This window comes from Carcharhinus amblyrhynchos, chromosome 3 (assembly GCF_965287045.1).
Source record: "Carcharhinus amblyrhynchos chromosome 3, sCarAmb.v2.hapA, whole genome shotgun sequence".
Classification (NCBI taxonomy): domain Eukaryota; kingdom Metazoa; phylum Chordata; class Chondrichthyes; order Carcharhiniformes; family Carcharhinidae; genus Carcharhinus; species Carcharhinus amblyrhynchos.
The window spans coordinates 133634296-133656400 of record NC_137326.1 but is presented as its reverse complement, the minus strand read 5'-3'; the positions used below and the strand labels follow the sequence as shown (position 1 = coordinate 133656400).

At 43.6% G+C, this 22105-nt stretch overlaps 1 protein-coding gene and 1 pseudogene across 1 annotated transcript in view; one reads left to right on the top strand and one right to left on the bottom strand.

Annotated features, from left to right (window-relative positions):
• Positions 1-717: 717 nt before the first annotated feature.
• On the bottom strand, positions 718-11156 carry LOC145341145 (extracellular calcium-sensing receptor-like; annotated as a pseudogene).
• The window catches only part of LOC145341146 (extracellular calcium-sensing receptor-like), a 51724-nt gene continuing 30995 nt past the window's right edge, over positions 1377-22105 (top strand). The window contains exon 1 of the mRNA XM_080186038.1: positions 1377-1443. The gene's annotated coding sequence lies outside the window, so the exon portion shown is untranslated. The remainder of the gene's footprint in view (positions 1444-22105) is intronic.

Sequence of the window (22105 nt, the reverse complement as noted above, 5' to 3'; positions counted from 1 at the left end):
GGAATAGTTTAGATTAGAGGGTCATTAGACTGGTTCCACTGGTCGGCGCAACATCGAGGGCCAAAGGGCCTGTACTGCGCTGTAATGTTCTGTGTTCTATGAAACCTTAATGCTACCTCACACTAATCACTCCAGCATAATATTGAAAAAAGTGATCTGAACTAATAAAGGAAGATGTTAAGTCACTCTGAGAAGGCAAAAGAATAATAGTAAGGTGCCAAGAAAGCCTTGCCGATTTAACTATGTACCCTGGTTTTTAATAGAATGCAAGCCAACACTCTGGGACCCAAGGACCTTTCTGGACATAAATAGAAGCGAAAGAAATGTATTAAAATGGGCGAAATTGCTTTTCAGAAAATTACATCCATTTCAAAGAAACATTAAATCCATGTTTTACAATTGAGGCGTGATGAGAAGAAGCTCTGTGATATTTTGCTCCTTCTACGATTATCTCTCCTCGCTTCACTCTCCCTCCCACACGCCCGCCTCTGCCTCTAAGCCAAGTACCTTCCGTCAGTGAGAGGTTAAAGTAAAGACTGATTTGAGTACAAGCAGCCGCAAAGTTACATTTGTCCAGAGTGAAATTCGGACATTTTACAAGCACTTTGTAGTTTATTCCAATGTTCAAATTCGTAACATTAAAATGCTAACAGCATTTATCACGAGTCAATACAGACGCTTCAGCGAGGTTGTATTACAAAAGCCTTGGAGACAGAATTAAAGATCCTTGGAAGCCATTTTATCCATCATGTGCTTGTTTGTGTTCATTTCTTTTTTCAGAAGGATAATGTAGCATTTGGGAGCAAAAATACAGAAAGCAAGTCCAAAACTGGATGCCAAAATAGCAAACACTTCCACAGCTACGGTATATTTACCCGGGGAACTTATATAGGCTGGAATGAAAGTTATCCAGACAGCGCAGAAGATAATCATGCTAAACGTGATGTGTTTAGCTTCATTGAAATTGTTTGGAAGTTGTAGAGCTAGAAAAGCCACCACAAAACACACACAAGACAGAAACCCAATATAGCCAAGCACACAATAAAAGGCTATCGGCGAACCTACATTGCATTCAAAAACAATGATTTCCTTAAAATAATCACTGTTCTTTAGAGGATAAGGGGGTGATTTCTTAGCCAAAGCGTGCATATTAAACATTGTACTAATGTAAGTGCACAAACAGAAAGGCGTTGCTGAACAGGCCCAAACCACCTCATCTTGTTACTGCCTGGAAGAATTGCACTAAATACCATCACCACAACAACTGTTTTGCTCAAAACGCAAGAAATACAAAGGACAAAAATGATGCCGAATGCTGTGGGACGTAGCACACAAGACCAGGGGGAAGGTTCTCCGATGAATGTAATTGAACACAGAAAACACAGAATCAATGCAAAAAGCAGCAGGAAACTCAACTCCGAGTTGTTGGCTTTAACGATAGGAGTGTCTCTGTACGCATGAAACAGCACAAATACACCGATCGTTAGAGAGGCTCCAAACAGTGCCAATGTCACCAAAATAATCCCCATCAGATCCCCAAAAGAAAGAAATTCAATCTCCTTCAATATGCACTCGTCTCGTTGTGGGTTCGAGCGGTATTCCCATGGGCATTTCATGCAATCTGAAGAATCTGAAAGAAATATAAATACATAGAACACAAGAAGGAAAACTTTATTTACACTAAATAATAGTTATTAAAAATCCCAGGGATGAAATTTCCTCCTCTTAACACAGCAAACTAAGCAAGAATTTGTTTAACGTCTGCATTTCGAGGGAAAAAACAAGCATCTGAAAAATGTTCCTTCGCGCGATGCATTTTCATTGAAAAATCAGAGGAAATCAGTTCTCACCAAGCACAGCGTCACACAACGCAATTCCCCCCTTGTCTGTACCTGTGCTGTTGCTAATTTCACCCTCAGCGCATTTTATGCAGTCAAAGCAGCAAATGGGTTGTCCTTTCCTTGTGGCTTTCCTCGTCCCATGTGGGCAACTTTCAGAGCAAACTGCTCTTGGAACCTTATTATAAAGAAGATACAGTCACTAATATTTATCCCGCGATATTTCGAAGTTCGCTCCATTACCTAAGGAAAGTAAAAGGGAGATTTCGGGAAATTCTAGGCGTGTTAACGTAATAATTAGTAACAGGAAGACTGGGCACTTGGGGACATTTCCGCTGACTGGAGTGACCCATTGTGAATTTATAGAAGGTAGGTCATCTCTCACCAGCCAACTGAAATGTTAGCGAAATTAAAGTCGAACTCGGGGAAATGAAATTTCAAAAACTAAAACTAATAGCATTTTGAACATGAGAATTTAAAGTTTATTTATTAATCACAAGTAGGCTTGCATTCACACTGCAATTAGATTACTATGGAAATCCCCCAGTTGCCACACTCTGGCGCCTGTTTGTTTACACTAAGGGAGAATTTAGTATGGCCACAACTGGAGCACCTGCAGGAAACCCACACAGGTACAGCGAGAATGTGCAAAATCCATACAATGACCCAAACCGGGAATAGAGCACAAGTCCCTGGAGCTCTGAGGAAGCAGTACTACCCACTGTGCCACCGTGCCGTAGTGAGCTAGACTGGAAGGCAGGTATGTTTCTCGACAATTATAAAATCCATTATAAGGCTGCATCTGGCAGCTGATGATGTGGAGATGCCGGCGTTGGACTGTGATAAACACAGTAAGAAGTCTGACAACACCAGGTTTAAGTCCAACCGATTTATTTGATAGTAAACTAATCAATGCAATGTATGTCCAGACTCACATCAATGTGATAGACCCATAACTGCCCGCTAGAATTGCGAGCAAACCCTTATATTAAGGGCAATTAGATTTGGACCATAGCTGCCCCTGTTCCAGTAACGCCCCAATCCAGGAAACAGAAAAGAAATGGGAGGCATAAACACAGAGGCAAACCATTCAGGGGAGAATTCAGGGCATATTTATTCACGGAAAGGATGGCGTCAGTAAAACTCTGTCCTAGAGATTGAGATAGATGTAACATTAATACTGTTAAACGTGAGATCCATAAGATTTTCATTCACGGGTCATTCTCTAAATATCACTTGACAGCTAAAATTGCCGAAGAGGGCATGCGTACTGATTTCAATGCAATTGCATTCAGGAAGATGCAAGGCTGCTGTTTTCGATCTTATCTCCTCTATTTGGTGCACTGCTGCATCTTTATCGTGGGGATCGGTGGCACCATGCTTAGCACTGCTGCCTCACAGCGCCAAGGACCTGGGTTCAATTCCCGGCTTGGATTACTGTCTGTATAGCGTCCATATGCTCTCCCCGTGTCTGCGTGGGTTTCCTCCGAGTGCCCCGTTTTCCTCCCACAGTCCAAAGATGTGTGGGTTAGGTTGATTGACCAGGCTAAATTGCCCCTTAGTGTCAGGGGGGCTAGTTGGGTAAATACGGGGTACACGGGATAGGTCTGGGTGGGATTATGAATGGTGCCGACTCTATGGGCCGAATGGCCCCCTTCTGCACCGTAGGGATTTTATGATTCTATTGTCCCTACCGTGATCTGACCTCCATTCCATACAATTGCTTCGTCCTTTATCACAAATTCCTGGCCTGGAGGAGCTGATCGGTTATAGACTCCAACACCTACAATATCCACGCCGCCAGCGGAATTGGGCTGCCAGTTTACGATATCATATGTGGCTACGGTCTCCATTTTCATCAAAATAGATATTTTCACCGATTTTGGTAGTGAAATTAACAGTTTTCATGTAATGCAGAAGCCTTGAAATAGAATCAAGAAAGCAGAATTTAGCAACATTTTGTTTGGAACAAATTTAAGACACATAATATCGCTTTATTTCCTATAAGAATTTACAAAAAGTTTATAGATATACTAATTTTAAATTATCCAACTGTTTAAAAATTGACCCTCTTACCTGTCAAGGTTGAAAACTTGAGATATTTGCACAACCTTTTTGGGGAAATGGTCCGTTGCCATGTTCACACGACAGCATATTGTGAAGAGCGTGGGCTATTGCATACGTAGCTTTATATACATTGTAGGTAACTCTGTACTGCGAAACATCAGTAAATTCATTGTGTATTGTGTGTAAATCCTCTCCTCCGGTGCATTCTTTCAACAAGGCTGGTTGCACTTGACCTGTTTTGTTCGCTGTACTCATCAGCGTACAGCCAAAGGTTGATTCCCAAAACTCCTTCACTAAAATGTTGCCTGGATACAGTGAAGGATGGACATCCATGAGAAATTCTCTCAGTCCTGGTATATCGACCTGCCGAATTGCGACTCCGAGTGTGCCGGAGACAAATCGTCTGCTTTCTTCCTGAGGTAGAAATTGCGTGGATACCCAAGCCTCGCTTCCTATCCATTGCACACCCGTCACATTCTTTCATACCATCTCATTCAATAAAACTGTCATTTCCGCAGGCGCAACGAACGCCACAACTACTTTAGTGGAAGATTTCTTTATAGCATCTACGATTCTCAGTAACTTGTCTCTGCGGTCTGTTCTGTGAATGGACTCGGAGAAAGCAATGCAAACTCCTAATTGTTGGACAGCTTCGGTGAAAGCTTGCATGCCAAAATTACCGTAATCATCGTTGTTTTTGATCGTCCCGATCCATGTCCAGCCAAAGCGCTTTACGAGTTGGGCTAAGGCTCTCGCCTGGAAATAATCGCTTGGTATGGTTCTGAAAAATGATGGGTATTTCTTCCTGTTACTAAGGCATGCGCAGGTGGAAAAGTAGCTGACCTGCGGAGAATTCAATTGGAAGCATGTTAAATTTCATTCTGTGGACAATGATAATTCTTCATTGACTTCCCAGTAAATGGTGCAAACATTCAAGTCAAACTGCATCTGTGGAAGAAAGTGTTATAGTTACATAATGCCCCCAGTGAGGGGTGAAAATTGTAACATTAACTTAGATTTACTCTTTTTCTGTGAGTTTCCATACTCTGGACACGCTGGAGTGAAACCAGGGTATATGGCTTCAGTTACATGGACAATGTTGGCGGGATTTTCCGGCCGCGCTTGCCGTGAAACCGGAAAATCCCACCCGAAGTCAACCGTACTCCGCCCCTCGTCCGATCTGATTCTAGTGGCCGGGCGGGACGGTGGATTTGCCAAGAGAACACGAGCAAATAATTTGCTGTTCACACAGACCTGGCACAATGGTTAGCACTGCTGTTTCAAAGCATGGTTGAAACATCTGCCATATTTTATATTGTCTTTGTTCCTTCTTTTGGCTTGATTTTGGTCGTGTAGATTGAATTATAGCAACAGCAACTTACTTCCAAGTTCACTGGTTCACTAGTGAACCAGCTTCTTCATCAAATTTAATTGGAATGTTTCCCAATGTGAAAGAGCAGTGCACCAGAATTAGAATATATGAAGCTGGAACCAATAGGGTAGAGGGAATGAAAGGCAACAATTTCACCCCAGCGAATCAATGAAATTAAAACAAAATGCTGGAGTTCGAAAATAGAAACTGGAAGTTCTGCAACAGCCCAGCAAGTCCGGCCGTGTCTGTGGAGCGAGAAACAGATGACTTCTTCGAAGTTGTTCCCAAGTCGCAAAGAGTCACATTTGCCTCGAAACTCTAATTTTGTTTCTCTGATCTCAGATGTCGCCTGACCTCCCAGCACTTTCTGTTCCTATTGCGAGCTAATTGAGCTTTGTACAAGGGAGAGTGCACGGAACATGGTCCTGAGAAACCGGCATGGTGGCACAATGGTTAGCACTGCTGCCAGGGAACCAGGTTCAATTCCCAGCTTGGATCACAATCTGTGCGAAGTTTGCTCGTTCCCTCCATGTCTGCGTAGGTTTCCTCTGGGTGCACCGGTTTCCTCCCAGACTCCAAAGGTGTGCGGGTTAGATGGATTGTCAATGCTAAATTGCCCCTTTGTGTCAGAGGAGACTAGCTAGGCTAGCTGCATGTGATTATGAGGATAGAACCTGTTTGGGATTGTGGTCGGCGCAGGCTCCATGGGCCAATGGCCTTCTTCTGCACTGTAGGATTCTACGAAACGGAGCAAATTTGATCTGAACCGGAAGATACATCTGACCAGTGAATTTAGAAGCTGCCTTCTTGAGTGGCCAGTATTTTTCAATCTACCTTCAGTAAAAAAAATGTTCAGAATAGCATCGCTGATACATTTCGTTTAAAATATATTTAAATGGAAGAAACCATTTGTTTACACAGAAAGTTACGGCAGAAATGTCGTCCATTCTGCCCAACCACTCAATTTTTCTTATCCTTCACATTTGTCCCCCCCACCCCCCGCACAATCAACGTGCAGTTCATTCCTTTGCCTCCATGAATTTGCCTAGTTTCTCTAATGGAATCTGTGCAATACACCTGCCCTCATTTCATGTAGTTGCGAACATTTGCCAATATTTGAGGAGGAAGGATTCCCTGAATTCTATCTTGGATTCACGAGTGACTATATTCTTTTTGTGGCACCTTGCTTTGGACTCTTCCACACAAGGCAGCATCTCTTGGTCAAAGCCAGTGAAGCCATTCTTAATCTTAATGAATTCTCCCAAGTTACCCTTCAGCCTTCTCTCTTCGAGAGAAGAATCTCAGTCTCCCTAGCCTTTTCTGATAACATTGCGAAGTCAGATAAACTGCGGGTCATTATTGCATCATTTCCTGAGTCCTCGTTGCATTTAATCATAGTTTGGACTAAGGGAAAAACATTGCTTATCAATTTGGGGCATGTTTAGTTTTCTATTGATAATGCGGTGCCCAGTGTAGTTATTAATAATATTAGGTAGTTTGTAAATATATTTTCATCAAGAAATGGCTTCTGTGAAATTCACGTATAATATGCATTGCAGCCTAAGAACTCAACATTAAAAAGAAATAAACTATCACTTCATCGGTAATTGTGGTGGTTTTAATTCAGCTATGCTCATTGATCTATGTAACATACCCGGTTAGATACCTTACCATAGGGATCCTGAATGGACCGATTAAGGTGGTAAAAAGTCTGACAACACCAGGTTTTAGTCCAACCTATTTATTTGATAATATACTCACAAGCTTTCGAGGGACACCCTCTTCGTCAGGTGAATGGAGAGTTCTGGCCTCAGACAGAGCATATAAAGCACAGACAGTTTAGAGATTACTGATTAGAATGCGAATCTTTACACCTAACCTGCTGTTCAAGACCTGAAGTGGCTGATAATGAGTGGAAGGAGCACTGATCACAGTTTAAAGAGATGTGTATTGTCTCCAGACAGTACAGTAAGTGAGGTTTTGCAAACCCAGGCAAGTCACGGGGGTTACAGATAGTGCGACATGAACCCAAGATCCCTGTTGAGACCGTCCTCATGTGTGCGGAACTTGGCTATCAGTCTCTGTTCAGCGACTCTGCGCTGTCGTGTGTCATGAAGGCCGCCTTGGAGAATGCTTACCCGAAGGTCAGAGGCTGAATGCCCGTGACCACTGAAGTGTTCGCCAACAGGAAGGGAACAGTCTTGCCTGGTGACTGTCGAGCGATGTTCATTCATCCGTTGTCGTAGCGTCTGCATGGTCTCCCCAATGTACCATGCTTCGGGACATCCTTTCTTGCAACGTATCAGGTAGACAATGTTGGCCGAGTTGCAAGAGTATTTACCATGTACCTGGTGGACGGTATTCTCACGTGTGATGATGGTATCCATGTCGATGATCCGGCATGTCTTGCAGAGGTTGCTGTGGCAGGGTTGTGTGGTATTGTGGTCACTGTTCTCCTGAAGGCTGGGTAGTTTGCTGCGAACAATGGTCTGTTTGAGGTTGTGTGGTTGTCTGAAAGCAAGAAGTGGGGGTGTGGGGATAGCCCTGGCGAGATGTTCGTCTTCATCAATGATATGTTGAAGACTCCGGAGAAGATGTCGTAGCTTCTCCGCTCCGGGGAAGTACTGGACGACGAAGGGTACTCTGTCCACTGTGTCCTGTGTTTGCCTTCTGAGGAGATCGGTGCGGTTTTTCGCTGTGGCGCATCGGAACTGCCGATCTATGAGTCGAGCACCATATCCTGTTCTTATGAGGGCATCTTTCAGGGTCTGGAGGTGTCTGTCACGATCCTCCTCATCTGAGCAAATCCTGTGTATACGGAGGGCTTACCTCAAACAGACCATTGTTCGCAGCAAACTACCCAGCCTTCAGGAGAACAGTGACCACAATACCACACAACCCTGCCACAGCAACCTCTGCAAGACATGCCGGATCATCGACATGGATACCATCATCACACGTGAGAATACCGTCCACCAGGTACATGGTAAATACTCTTGCAACTCGGCCAACATTGTCTACCTGATACGTTGCAAGAAAGGATGTCCCGAAGCATGGTACATTGGGGAGACCATGCAGACGCTACGACAACGGATGAATGAACATCGCTCGACAGTCACCAGGCAAGACTGTGTCGTGGTTCCCCAAGACGACAACTTATTTAACCCGATTGAAACAGAGAGTCTGAGTTGTAATCCTCCAAGCAGTAGACTTTATTTTCCAGTACAAGAGAATAAAGCCGGGAAGTCCGGAACACTCCAACGAGCCATCGGCTTACAGTCTTTTTAAGCACATTTCAGCTCCATACCTCAAGATCCTTATCTCGCTTTTACGACCCACTGACCCTTTATCTGTTTTGCTTGAGATTGGTCACTCCCTGTTTCCTCTCTTTTCTTCTTGAAACCATGGTGGTTACATCCCTTGCTTTTATCTTTACGACTCTGCTTGTACACTAATAGTGGTTTAGCTGACTTAGGCCGAATGTGAAGAAAAACATGCTCACTTTATTACTTCCTTTTTATTACGGTCAATCTCAAGCTGGACAGCTGGGTTGTGTCCATTGTCCCCCCAAGGGACTATTGGTTGCATTTGCTAATAAGTAACTGCTATACTACTTCTCTGGGTCTCCTGCTTTGATCACATTTGCTACACTTGATTATATTAGGTTACAAATCAGCTATACTTGATTACCCATCCCAATTCTACTTCAAGGAAGACACTCTAATACTATCCGTGATTCCGTATTTCATATCCAGTTTAGGTACAATTATTCAGTACAAATTCTCTAAGTACTAACATGCTTACATATTGAGTACAAATTTCCTTACAACTGTTCCCTTCCTGTTGGCGAACACTTCAGTGGTCACGGGCATTCAGCCTCTGACCTTCGGGTAAGCATTCTCCAAGGCGGCCTTCATGACACACGACAGCGCAGAGTCGCTGAACAGAGACTGATAGCCAAGTTCGGCACACATGAGGACGGTCTCAACAGGGATCTTGGGTTCATGTCGCACTATCTGTAACCCCCGTGACTTGCCTGGGTTTGCAAAACCTCACTTACTGTACTGTCTGGAGACAATACACATCTCTTTAAACTGTGATCAGTGCTCCTTCCACTCACATTATCAGCCACTTCAGGTCTTGAACAGCAGGTTAGGTGTAAAGATTCGCATTCTAATCAGTAATCTCTAAACTGTCTGTGCTTTATATGCTCTGTCTGAGGCCAGGACTCTCCATTCACCTGACGAAGAGGGTGTCCCTCGAAAGCTTGTGAGTATATTATCAAATAAATAGGTTGGACTAAAACCTGGTGTTGTCAGACTTTTTACTGTGTTTACGCCAGTCCAACGCCGGCATACCCACATCCCGATTAAGGTGGCCATTGCCACAGAAAGCGATGATGCAATTTCGCCGACAATGGCAGGGACAGTAGAAGACATTGTGCAAGGAAAATTGGAAGGCCTATCTTCACCTCTGTTCAAAAATTCAAAAGTTGATTTCAGTGTTAAAGGCGGCATGGTACAAGTATCATAAATCCGGTAACCCAGCGTAACATTAGGAAGCAGCCCTGGATTCTTGTTGATTTCTTCAATGGCGAAAATCATCGTCAGCACAAAGCGAAAACCCCTGGACCAAAAGCTGTAGAAAAGAAGACAATGCATTTTTGTCTGGATGAAATTGGCAATGATTGTTGTTTTAATTTCACAGATCCGGTAATGTTGTCAATATTTTGTTTTCAAATAGCAGCATTGCATCCGACTTGATTATGTTGAATGAGGGATCCATATTGTTTTTGGAATATTGCACCCAAGAGCTTAACAATTCACTAAATGGCACAGTTAAAGGTTCTGAAACTGCAATGCAAACCAAAAGTCAATAATGGAGTCGATTACTTCGACAGAAAGGTCTTTAAACGGAAGGATTCAGTCACAAACTTCTCATGCATTTTGGATGGCGAGAAGTTATTCTACAAGTATATATCTAAATTGACATTTCTTTGTGAATCCCCTTTACAGCCTGAAAAATTTACGACTTCACTTCATCATTGCCATATGACGAATACCCAGAGGTGGGCCATTCCCTGCTAAAATAATAGGATTAGCACGTTGTTCTTGAGTTTGTCCTCCCTGACCAAATACTTTCATGTATCTGGCATCCCCAGTTCCGAGGTTTATTTGTTTAATCTTTAGTCCCGCTTTCTCTATCCTGTCTTGGTGTCATTTTCTCCCCTAACTCAGCCGCTAGAGGGAAATTTCATGCAGTACAAACGCTGTCACCAGATAATTAGTGCTGCCTTCATGATGTCAAATTCATGCTTTCTGCCCAGTGACGTACACTACTCGTGCAAATCGAAGGACTTAACACTTCCTATTCCACACAGATTATTATCCGAAATTTATGTGACAATCCCTATCTTATCTCCATTTCTAGCCTCGGTCCTCTCCCCAAAAAGGATTTGTGCACTGGTGGTGGTGGTGGGGTGGGGGGGGGGGGGTGGATAGTTTGGAGACAGGATGGAGAGTGAGATTGGAGATTTGGAAATATAGAAGTAAGGAAGAAAAGTGATAAAAATGGAAGAATGAGATGAAAGGAAGGAATGAAATGAATTGAATGGAAATGGGGTGAAGGTGGAGGAGACTCTTCATGCATCTTCGGTGCAATATATTAGGTTACGCAAAGAACAAATTCATAACAGGTATCTGTGAAGTATGAAATGATAGAACAGTTATAAGTCTCACTGACCCTTTACATTTTACTGCTTCTGGTTTATTTTGAAAGGAAAGATCCGGAGGATCAGCATTCAAGTGTACGCTGAAAACTCCGCCAATAGCTATGTCACCTTCCTTCGATAGGCCAATCAAGTCGTCAGTCTCCCATCGTTTGCAGCTTGGACCATTCTTCATCAGCAAAGAAGCGAGGACGGATAATGGAAAAATGCATGACAAAATGTAATGCATCATTAACATTCAACCAAGCTCTGCTCTTCATAGAGCGACAAACTGTCTTCATATAATGGCAATCTGTCAACAAGCTGTCAACAGATTGTCGTCACACTCAAACAAACTCTCAAAGGAAAAAAAAACAATTATTCCAATTGGCATAGGGTGCAGATGTGGCGAATGATGGAAGCAATTATAATTATACCCTTATTCCGTTAATCCTTTGGCATTGCTTTTCAGCTACAACTTAGCTTAATAAACAAAGGGTTTTTAAAAGTAGTTGCGAATCATTATGCTCCAAAATGCGATTTCCAATACACTGCGATTTTAGAAAGGGAACTCCTCTTAGCGACACTCAAGAAAGGAGTATTTTAAAAATGCAAGCTGTAGTTGCCATGGTAAATCCATTAAATCACTCATGTCATCCTATCACTCTCCGAAAGTAGGAATATTAAATCCTTGAACCAATTTTAGTCTTACCACTCAATAATGAGTGACAGGACACACCCACATTACTGTGTAAATGGTGTAAGTGGGTAAGATGAAAAAGAGGAGTCTGTCGTTGGAAAAAAAACTGGGAAAGCGATGGTCTAATGATATTATCGTTAGACTATTAGTTCAGAAACTCAGCGAATGTTCTGGGGACTCGGATTTGTATCTCGCCACAGAAGATGGTGGAGTTTGAATTAAGTGAAAAATATCCGGAATTAAGAATCTACAGATGACCGTGAAACCATTGTCGGAAAATCCACCTGGTTCACTAATGTGCTTTAGGAAAGGAAACCCGTGGTCTTTTCCTGGTTTGGCCTAGGGTGAATCCAGAGCCGCAGCAATATAGTTGCCTCTCAACTGCCCTCTGAAATGGCCTAACAAGTTGTATCAATCGCTACAAAGTCTCAAGAAAAAATGAAACCAGATGGACCACCTGGTATCTACCGAGGCACCAGAAAAGACAAAGGAAAAACAAGCAGCCCTGGAGACCCTGTGAAGTCCTCCTTATTAACACCTAGGGGTTAGTGCCAAAATTGGGAGAGCTATCTCACAGATACTCAAGCAACAGTCTGACATAGTAATTCTCACGGAATCATATCTCACAGATAACACCCCAGGCACTACCATTACCATCTCTGGAAATGTCCTGTCCCACCGGCAGGGCAGACCCAGCAGAGGTGGCGGCACAGTGGTATACAGCCAGCAGGGAATTGCTCCGGGAGTCCTTAACATCGACTCCAGACCCCATGAAGTCTCATGGCTTAAGGTTAAAAATGGGCAAGGAAATCCCTTACTGTACCATCCTCCTTTGACTGATATATCAGTATTTCTCTATGTTGAACAACACATGGAGGAAGCATCAGTCCAAGACAGTATCAGTAAGAGTGACCACCGCACAATTTTTGTGCAGATGACGTCCCACCTTCACATTGAGAATAATCTGCATCGTGCTGTGTGGCGCTATTACGGTGCTCAAAGGGACAGAGTTCAAACAGATCCAGCAACTCAAGACTGATCATCCATGAGGCACTGTGTGCCATCAACAGAACTGTACTTCAGCACAACCTGCAACTAATGGCCCAGCATATCTCCCACTTAACCATTACCATCAAGCGAGGGAATCAACCCTGGTTCAATGGAGAGTGCAGGAGGGCATTCCAGGAGCTGCACCAGGTATACCCAAAAATGACGTACAACCTATTGAAGCTACCAAACAGGACGATTTGCATGCCAAACGGCATATACAGCAAGTGATAGAACTAAGTGATCCCACATCAGTAGATCAGACCTAAGCTCGGCAGTCCTGTCACATCCAGTTGTGAATGGTGGTGTATAATTAAACAACTCATTGGAGGAGGAGGCCCTACAAATATTCCCATCCTCATGATGGAGGATGCAGCTTATCGGTGCAAAAGATAAGACTGAAGCATTTGCAGCAATCTTCAGCCAGAAATGCCGAGTGGATGATCCATCTCAGCCTCCTCCAGTGGTCCTCAGCATCTCAGATGCCAGCCTCCAGCCAATTCGACTCACTCCACGTGATATCAAGAAATGGTTGGAGGCACTGGATGCTGCAAAGGTGAAAAGCTCAGATAACATTCCGGCAATAATACTGAAGACCTGTGCTCCAGAATGTGCCGCTCACCTAGCCAAGCTCTTCCAGTACAGTTACAACACTGGCATCTATATGACAATGTTGCCCAGCTACATCCTGTACACAAAAAGCAGGATAAATCCAACCTGACCAATTGTTGCCCAATTAGGCTACTCTCAATCATCAGTAAAATGATGGAAGAGATCATCAGCAGTGCTATCAAGCAGCACCTGCTCAGCAATAACCTGCTCAGTGATGCCCAGTTTGGGTTTCACCAGGGTCACTCAGCTCCTGACCTCATTACAGCCTTGGTTCAAACATGGATGAAAGGGCTGACTTCCAGAGGTGAGGTGAAAGTGACAGCTCTTGATATTAAAGATGCATTCGACTGGGTGTGGCATCAAGGAACCCTGGCATAGTTGGAAACAATGGGTCTCAGGTGGCAAACTTTCCACTGGTTGGCATCAAGCCTGGCACATGGGAAGATGGCTGTGGTTGTGGATGGTCAGTCATCTCAACTCCATGACATCTCTGCAGGAGTCCCTCAGGGTAGTGTCTGATGCCCAACCATCTTCAACTGCATCATCAATGACCTTCCCTCCGTCATTAGGTCCGAAGTGGAGATGTTTGCTGATGATTGCACAATGTTCAGTACCATTTGCTATCCCTCAGGTACTGAAGCAGCCCATGTTCAAATGCAATATCCAGGCTTTGGCTAGCAAGTGGCAAGTAACATGCACAACACACAAGTACCAAACAATGACTTGGCATTTATTGGTAGGGGGATTGAATTTAGGAGTCGCAGCGTCATGTTGCAACTGTACACAACTCTGGTGCGGCCGCACTTGGAGTATTGTGTGCAGTTCTGGTCCCCACATTATAGGAAGGATGTGGAGGCTTTGGAGAGGGTGCAGAGGAGGTTTACCAGGATGTTGCCTGGTATGGAGGGGAAGTCCTATGAGGAGAGACTGAGGGATTTGGGGTTGTTTTCGTTAGAAAGAAGGCGGCTAGGAGGGGATCTTATTGAAACATATAAGATTATTAGAGGTTTAGATAGGGCGGACAGTGATAGCCTTTTTCCTCGGATGGAGAAAGCTAGCACGAGGGGGCATGGCTTTAAATTAGGGGGGGGGGGTAGTTATAGGACGGATGTCAGGGGTAGGTTCTTTACCCAGAGGGTGGTGAGGGATTGGAATGCCCTGCCTGCTGCAGTTGTAAATGCGCCTAGTTTGGGGGCGTTTAAGAGATCCGTGGATAAGTTTATGGATGGAAAGGGATTGGTTTAGGTTAGAGGGTCATTGTTTTTTAACTGGTCGGCGCAACATCGTGGGCCGAAGGGCCTGTTCTGCGCTGTAATGTTCTATGATCTATGTTATATCACCAATAAGAGACAACCCTTGACATTCAATAGTGTTAGTATCACTGAATCCCCTACCGACAACATCCTTAGGGTTACCGTTGACCAGGAACTCAACTGGATTCACCATATTTACACAGTGGCTACAAGAGCAGGTCAGAGGCTAGGAATACTGCAGTGACTAACTAATCTCATGACTCCCCAAAGACTGTCCACCATCTACAAGGCACGAGTTAGGAGTGTGATGGAATGCTTCCCACTTGCCTGGATGGATACAGCTCCGACAACACTCAAGGAGCTTGAAACCATCCACGACAAAGCAGCTCATTTTATTGGCACCACATTTACATACATCCACTCCCCCCCACTACTGACACTCAGTAGTAGCACTGTCTACTGTCTACAAGATGCATTGCATCAATTCACCATAGGTCCTCAGACAGCACCTTCTGAACCTACAACCATTTCCATCTAAAAGGACAAGGGTAGCAAATACATGGGAACACCAACAACTGCAAGTTTCACTCCAAACCACTGACCATCCTGAATTGGAAATATATCGCAGTTTCTTCATAGTAGCTGGGTCAACATCTTGGAATTCCCTTCCTAATGGCAATGTGGGTCAACCTACAGCGTGTGGACAGCAGCAATTCAAGAAGGCAGCTCACCACCACTTTCTCAAGTGAACTGGGGATGGGCAACATATGCTAGCCAGCCATGTCACATGAATGAACAAAAAAAACGAACAGTGAGTGCGATACTCAAGTGGGAAATTCAGCAGTTAATTTGTACACAGAAAGATCCCACAGGCAGCGTTGAAAATTATTGCCAGTTAGTTATGTTTTGGTGATTATGAAGGACCTCAGGAAGAACTTGCTCCAACATCCACCTGAGGGGACAGATGGGGCCTCGCTGAATGTTTCATCTGAAAGACAGCCCCTCTGAGTGTACAACTCTCCCTCAGTACTGCATCGGATAGTTTCAGCCCGGAAGGAGATATGAACCCGCACCCTACTGACCTGGAGGTGAGGCCGTGCCATCACCAAAACCTCTCCTGAGCACTTTTCATCCAATTGGAAGCTCAGTACGAGAGATGCCACAAGCATGTTGGTACTGAAGGAGTTGAGGCCTTGAGATTGCTGGGGATTATTTTAAAATTCATTTTTGGGACGTGTGCGTCACTGGCTAGGTCAGCATTTATTGCCATCCTTAACAGCCCTTAATTTCAGAGGGCGTTTGAGATCGCACAGTTGTGAGTCTGGAGTCACATGACGGCCAGACCAGGTAAGGATGGCAGATTTCCTTCCCTAAAGGATATGAAATTGACTCTCCTATTTGGGGCAAATTACAAGGGCTTCCCTCAAGGGTTCGTCGTCTTTCATTTATGTATTCAAAAACTGAGTAGTACAGTTGTTGAAGGGCATTGAGGGTCTACTCACAGAACACGGACTGCAGCGATTCAAGAAGGCAGCTCACCATCACTTTCACATGGGTAACTAGGGATGGGCAGTAAATGCTAGCCAGCAAGTGGCACTCATGTCCCACGAATGAATAAAAAATCTTGCCCGAGATCAATGGACCTTTGCATTATCCTGCCCTGCCTGCTAGATTCTCATAATGGGTGGGACAGAAAAATTCCGCCCTGTGCTACGTAACTCACTCCCTGACAAAACCTGTTCACTTGCTACTAAGTACACATCAGGTGTGTAATGGCATATTCTCCCATCACCAGGCCAAAGCAACCCCCTTAATTGGCACCCCATCCATAAATATTCAATCCCCCCTTCACTGGTGAACAGTGATAGCAGTATCTATGATCTACAAGATGCACTGCAGGACTTCACTAGTGCATCGTGGCTTGCACCTCCCAAACCCATTGCTGCTACCACCTAAAAGGACAAGGTCAGAAAATAGATGGGAACACACCACCTGGATATTCTCCTCCAAGCCACTCACCATCCTTACTTGAAAGTGTAACATTCTTCTCTCACTGTTGCTGGGTGAAAATGCTGGAATTTCCTCCCTAACAGCACTGTGGATGTACCTACCCCACATAGACAACAGTGTCTCATTATGGCAGCTCACCACCACCTTTTCGTGGGAAATTGATTCATGCTTTTAGCAATGCATTGTAGTTTTGTCAGCTTGACACCTGATTTTTAGGTGCGTCTTGTGCTGTTCCTGGTATCCTCTCCTGCACTCTTGACTGAACGAGGGTTGATCCCCTGGCTTGGTGTTAATGGTAGAGTGAGGATGTTCTATGCCACGAGGTTACAGATTGTGGTTTTCTACAGTTCTGCTACTGTTGATAGCCCATTGTGCATTATGGATAGCCAACTTGAATTTGCGAGATCTATTCAAAATCTCACACATTTAGCACGATGGCACAGCCACACAACATTATAGAGTGAATCGTAAATCCTAGAGTGCAGAAAGAGGCCATTCAGCCCGCCCATCGAGTGTGCATCAATCACAATTCCATCCAGGCACTATCCCCATAACGTCATGCATTTACCCTAGCTAGTCCCCTGACACAAAAGGGCAATTTAGCGTGGCCAATCCACCTTACCCACACAGTTTTGGATTGTGATGGGAAATCAGAGCACCCGGAGGAAACCCACGCAGACAGAGAGAGAAACTTCACACAGACATGACCCAAGCCGGAATTGGATCCAGGTTCCTGGAAAAGTGAGGCAGCAGTCCTAAGCACTGTGCCAATGGATCTTCAATATGAAGAAGGGTCATTCCCTTGGTGCAGTTTTATCTGCAAGTGAGTGACTTTATAGAGTCATCCTAAGCAAGACAATCCCAGCTCTTACGAGTGATATTGAGACTCTTCAGTGAGATATGCAGAGTGCTTTTTGTGAGACATTTTCATTCATAACAGCTTTTAGATTTCTGATTTGAGAATTACAGAAAAAATAAGATCACAATCAAAGGCATTCAATTAATCATTCTTACCAACACATTCAATGCACTGTTAGTTAAGCAACAGAGCTCACCGAAACATGGAGCTGAATGTTACATCCCCTTGCCAGCACTTTTGAAGACGTAAAATCCAGAAGACAATCTGCCATAATTGTCCACATCACCTGGCTTCTACTCACCCAGCCCTGCTCTCAGCACAATTTTACAGATCTCAGGGGTCTACCCAGTAGTGGGCCAATTGAGGCCCTTAACTGGGTTATTTGTGCCCACTTAAGTGACTCATCCAGGATTTAGCAACGGCATCGTAGCACGGATGTTAGCATGGCTGCCTCACAGCGCCAGAGACCCAGGTTCAATTCCTGGCTTGGGTCAATGTTTGTGTGGAGTTTGCACATTCTCCCTGCCTCTGTGAAGGATTTCTCCAGGTGCTCCTCTTTCCTCTCACACTTGAAATATGTGCTGGTTAAGTTGATTGGTGAAATTAAGTTGGTCGTTAGTGTGGAGGGGAATTAGGGTAAACACATGAGGTTTCGGGGATAGCGCCTGTTTGGGATTGTTGTGTGTACAGTCTCAACTGGCTAAACGGTCTCCTTCTGTTCATTTAAGTATTCTATAATTCTATGATTTAACAAAGGGAGGGAGAGGTCTACACCCGGCGAACAACCCTGTGAGTTTCCCCTTGCATTGTGTTGGTGCGCAGCGGTCCTCGTAGAAGTTAACGTTTCCAAGGTTCCTGTAACGTCTTAAATACAGATCCACAAGTCCTTAGACTGGGCCAGTCAGTGCAGCGCCCAGCAATATCCCCAAACGCTGACAACGCAGCTCGGGTCGTCAAGCTTCAGGTGCAGTACCGGCAGTGGCCACCGTTCCCAGTGCCGCTGCTGGCACTCGATAGCTGCCGACACCTAATTGGCCCGCATATCGCTGAGGCGTGACTTCCTGTTTTTGGGGGGCAGAAGTGGGTTCTCCATTCGCTCCCCCTCCCCCCCCGCAACATTTTAGTTTGTGATGAGGGTCCAAAATGCTTTGTAAAATCTGTGCTTATCATTCTGAACTCTGTTCATTGGGTCTAATCAATAGAAATCTAAAACACTTCACAGCCTCTTGCGGGGATCAATATTTTCAAGCCGCAGTGAAGAATAAGAATGTGAAATTGATAGTCAAAATTTCCATCTCAATTTAAAATTGTGCATCAAGAGTTGGAGAAAAGTTTGGATTGTATTTTCAGCTGCAGAAACTGGCGTGGATGGTTCTGAATTGAGAAGCCGTAGCGAGTACAACTCCTTAACACTTTGACTTCAGTATTAAAAGTTTTCATTCGCTTTGAAATAAAACGTTGTCTTCAGTTACCCTCAATAATATAACAAGAATTTGGAAAGGCATCTGAAGAAAGAACAATTGGAGCCGAGGCTTATGTATACAAGAACATCTTACTGTGTTTCATTTGCTCCATGTCGTTGTTTTTGGTTAATAGAAAACATCGTTTTAATTCAGTTGGAATTAGTGAGGCTAACTAACCTCTTAAATTGTAAAAACTCCAGTTTTCACTGCAGCTGCAGTGAAATTATAGTTATGACTTTATACTACGTGGGGTTTTGGATCTAGACAAAAGACTTGTAAAATTTGGCAGCCTGCAAGTGTTGGACATAAGTGTTTGTGTAACGATCATAATTAAATGTTAAGCTTCTAAGCGGTTAGAAAGAACCTATGATTTAAATTTAAGTACTCATCGGGACCCTCAACAGGGCATCAATGAATTTTCTCTTAAGTCATCCATTGCAGCAGGATGGCACAATGATTAGCACTGCTGCTTCACAGCACCAGGGACCCGGGCTTGATTCCCGGCTTGGTCACTGTCTATGGTGTTTGCACTTGTCTGCGTGGGTTATCTCTGGGTACTCTGGTTTCCTCACACAGTCTGAAAGACATGCTGGCTAAGTACACTGGCCATGCTAAATTCTCCCTCAGTATACCTGAATAGGTGTTGGAGTGTGGGCGACTCATGGATTTTCCCAGTAACTTCATTGCAGTGTTGGTGTGAACCTACTTATGACGCTAATAAAAAAAGGAAAGGGGAATCATTTTTTCATTCACGGAAACTAAATGGAGCACAGCTGGTTCCTAAATGACAAAGAAGAAAGATCATCAGAAAATAAAGTTGAGCACTGACAAATGATGTGATTAAAAGAACTAAAAGAAACAAAACCATGTTAACAATCGAGGCTGTATAGGTTCCTTTTTGAACTCTGAACAAATTATTAGAACATTGCACTGGGCAATGAAGCTCCACAGGGCTTATGAATGAAGTACAATGTTAATTAATGGCTGTGTAAAATAGAGTGACGTGAAATAATTGAAAATAGAATGTAAACAGAGCAAAATCCTATCACCAACCTTGCAAAATCAAATTTCTGAGCCCAATTGCAATCAAGTATCTGGGTCAAGTTCAATAGAAGGTAAGGATCTGTTATCCACGTACATTGTAACGAAAATAGGGAGATTTTGGTTACGAATTGCAAATTGCTGTTTTCTGTTGGAGATATTTGTTCCCTTTCCTATGAACTTTAAATAAAAATGTGATGATTATCCCCTCACTACCCAAAACGTCGGGTTGATAACAGGACCCCAAACAATGGTCTTCAGGTACATTTTAATAACATCACCCGAAAGTCCAAGAAAGACTTCAGATGGCATGTGCCTCATGGTAATGCGGCGGCACGGTAGCACAGTGGTTAGCACTGCTTCTTCACAAATCCAGGGCCCTGGGTTCGATTCCAGGCTCGGGTCACTGTCTGTGTGGGGTTTGTAGATTCTCCTCGTGTCTGCGTGGGTTTCCTCCGGGTGCTCCGGTTTCCTCCCACAGTCCAAAGATGTGCAGGTTAGGTTGATTGGCTATGCTATGCTATTGCCCCTTAGTGTCCAGGGAAGTGTAGGTTAGTGGGTATAGTGTATGGGGGTAGGGCCTTGGTGGGATTGCATTCGGTGCAGGCTCGAAGGGCCTCTTTCTGCACTGTACGGTTCTATGATTCTCTATTGAGATTTGTGTTTGTATGTGTCCAAGTGTGATTTGTTATGATGATGCAGCTAACCTGCAGGAATGCATGATGCATTTTTACTGAAGAACATGCCTCCGGTAAGCTCAGCTATTTGACAACAGCACAACATTAAATGGTTAATGTGGTTCAAGAGAGAGAGAGGGAACAGTTTAAATCACTAAGGCATTGATACATATTTTCTAATGAAAATGACTCTGAAGTAATCGGAATAGAGTTACCCCTGGGTAGCGAGGGGATAATCATCACATTTTTATTTAAAGTTCATAGGAAAGGGAACAAATATCTCCAACAGAAAACAGCAATTTGCAATTCCTAACCAAAATCTCCCTATTTTCGTTACAATGTACGTGGATAACAGATCCTTACCTTCTATTGAACTTGACCCAGATACTTGATTGCAATTGGGCTCAGAAATTTGATTTTGCAAGGTTGGTGATAGGATTTTGCTCTGTTTACATTCTATTTTCAATTATTTCATGTCACTCTATTTTACACAGCCATTAATTAACATTGTACTTCATTCATAAGCCCTGTGGAGCTTCATTGCCCAGTGCAATGTTCTAATAATTTGTTCAGAGTTCAAAAAGGAACCCTGACAAGGGGAGATAGGATTTAGGTTGGAAAATTCAGGGCTAGGGAGCAAGGGTATTTCACAAGAGCTATCCACAAAAAGGAAACGGATAAGCAGGATAATATTTTAAAGCCACGGCTGATCTGTTTGTTGACCACGTGTACTGAGTCAATGTTTTAATATTTTGGAATTAGTGACCACCCTGATAAGAATGATAAGAAATAAAATTGAGTGACAATTTAGGATGCATCCTTCTTCCTCAATTTGCAGATTACAAGATAATCATGCAGTGATTTACTTCCTGTCATATCTTTACTGATTTAACTGTTATTTATCTTATTGCTTGTATGACAACCAGTGTAATTTTAGATATGCACTTGCTTGAGTGATCTAGATTTTTGAGCTACATAAGCACTATCATTGTTTGTGATAAACTGCAAAAGCCTACTTGCAAGCAATGTTGTTAAACTAGACAACCGTAAGTTTGAAAAAATATAGAAATAAAAACACCACACCTTTCTCGAGCTGTGTCATAGAGATAGGCAAAGTGCAAAATGGGACACAACAGAGAAAGTAGCTTTTTGTGTAAACAAACAATTATATTCAACGGATACTGTGGCAAAGGCTTATAATTGAGGAGGAAATTTCGAATCAAAGCTGAGGATAATAGAACGAGGACATTAGCCTGAGTTAGCAAAGAGTCGAGAACTTATCATGTTGTATGAGAAACTATATAGGGTCAATTACGAGGAGACACAGGTTCAATGTGAGGGGTAGGAGGTTTAGAGGGGCTGTGAAGAAAAACCTTTTTACCCAGGGGGTCTGGAATGCACTGCCTGGGAGGATGGTAGAGGCAGGCTGTCTCACATCCTTTAAAAAAGTACCCAGATG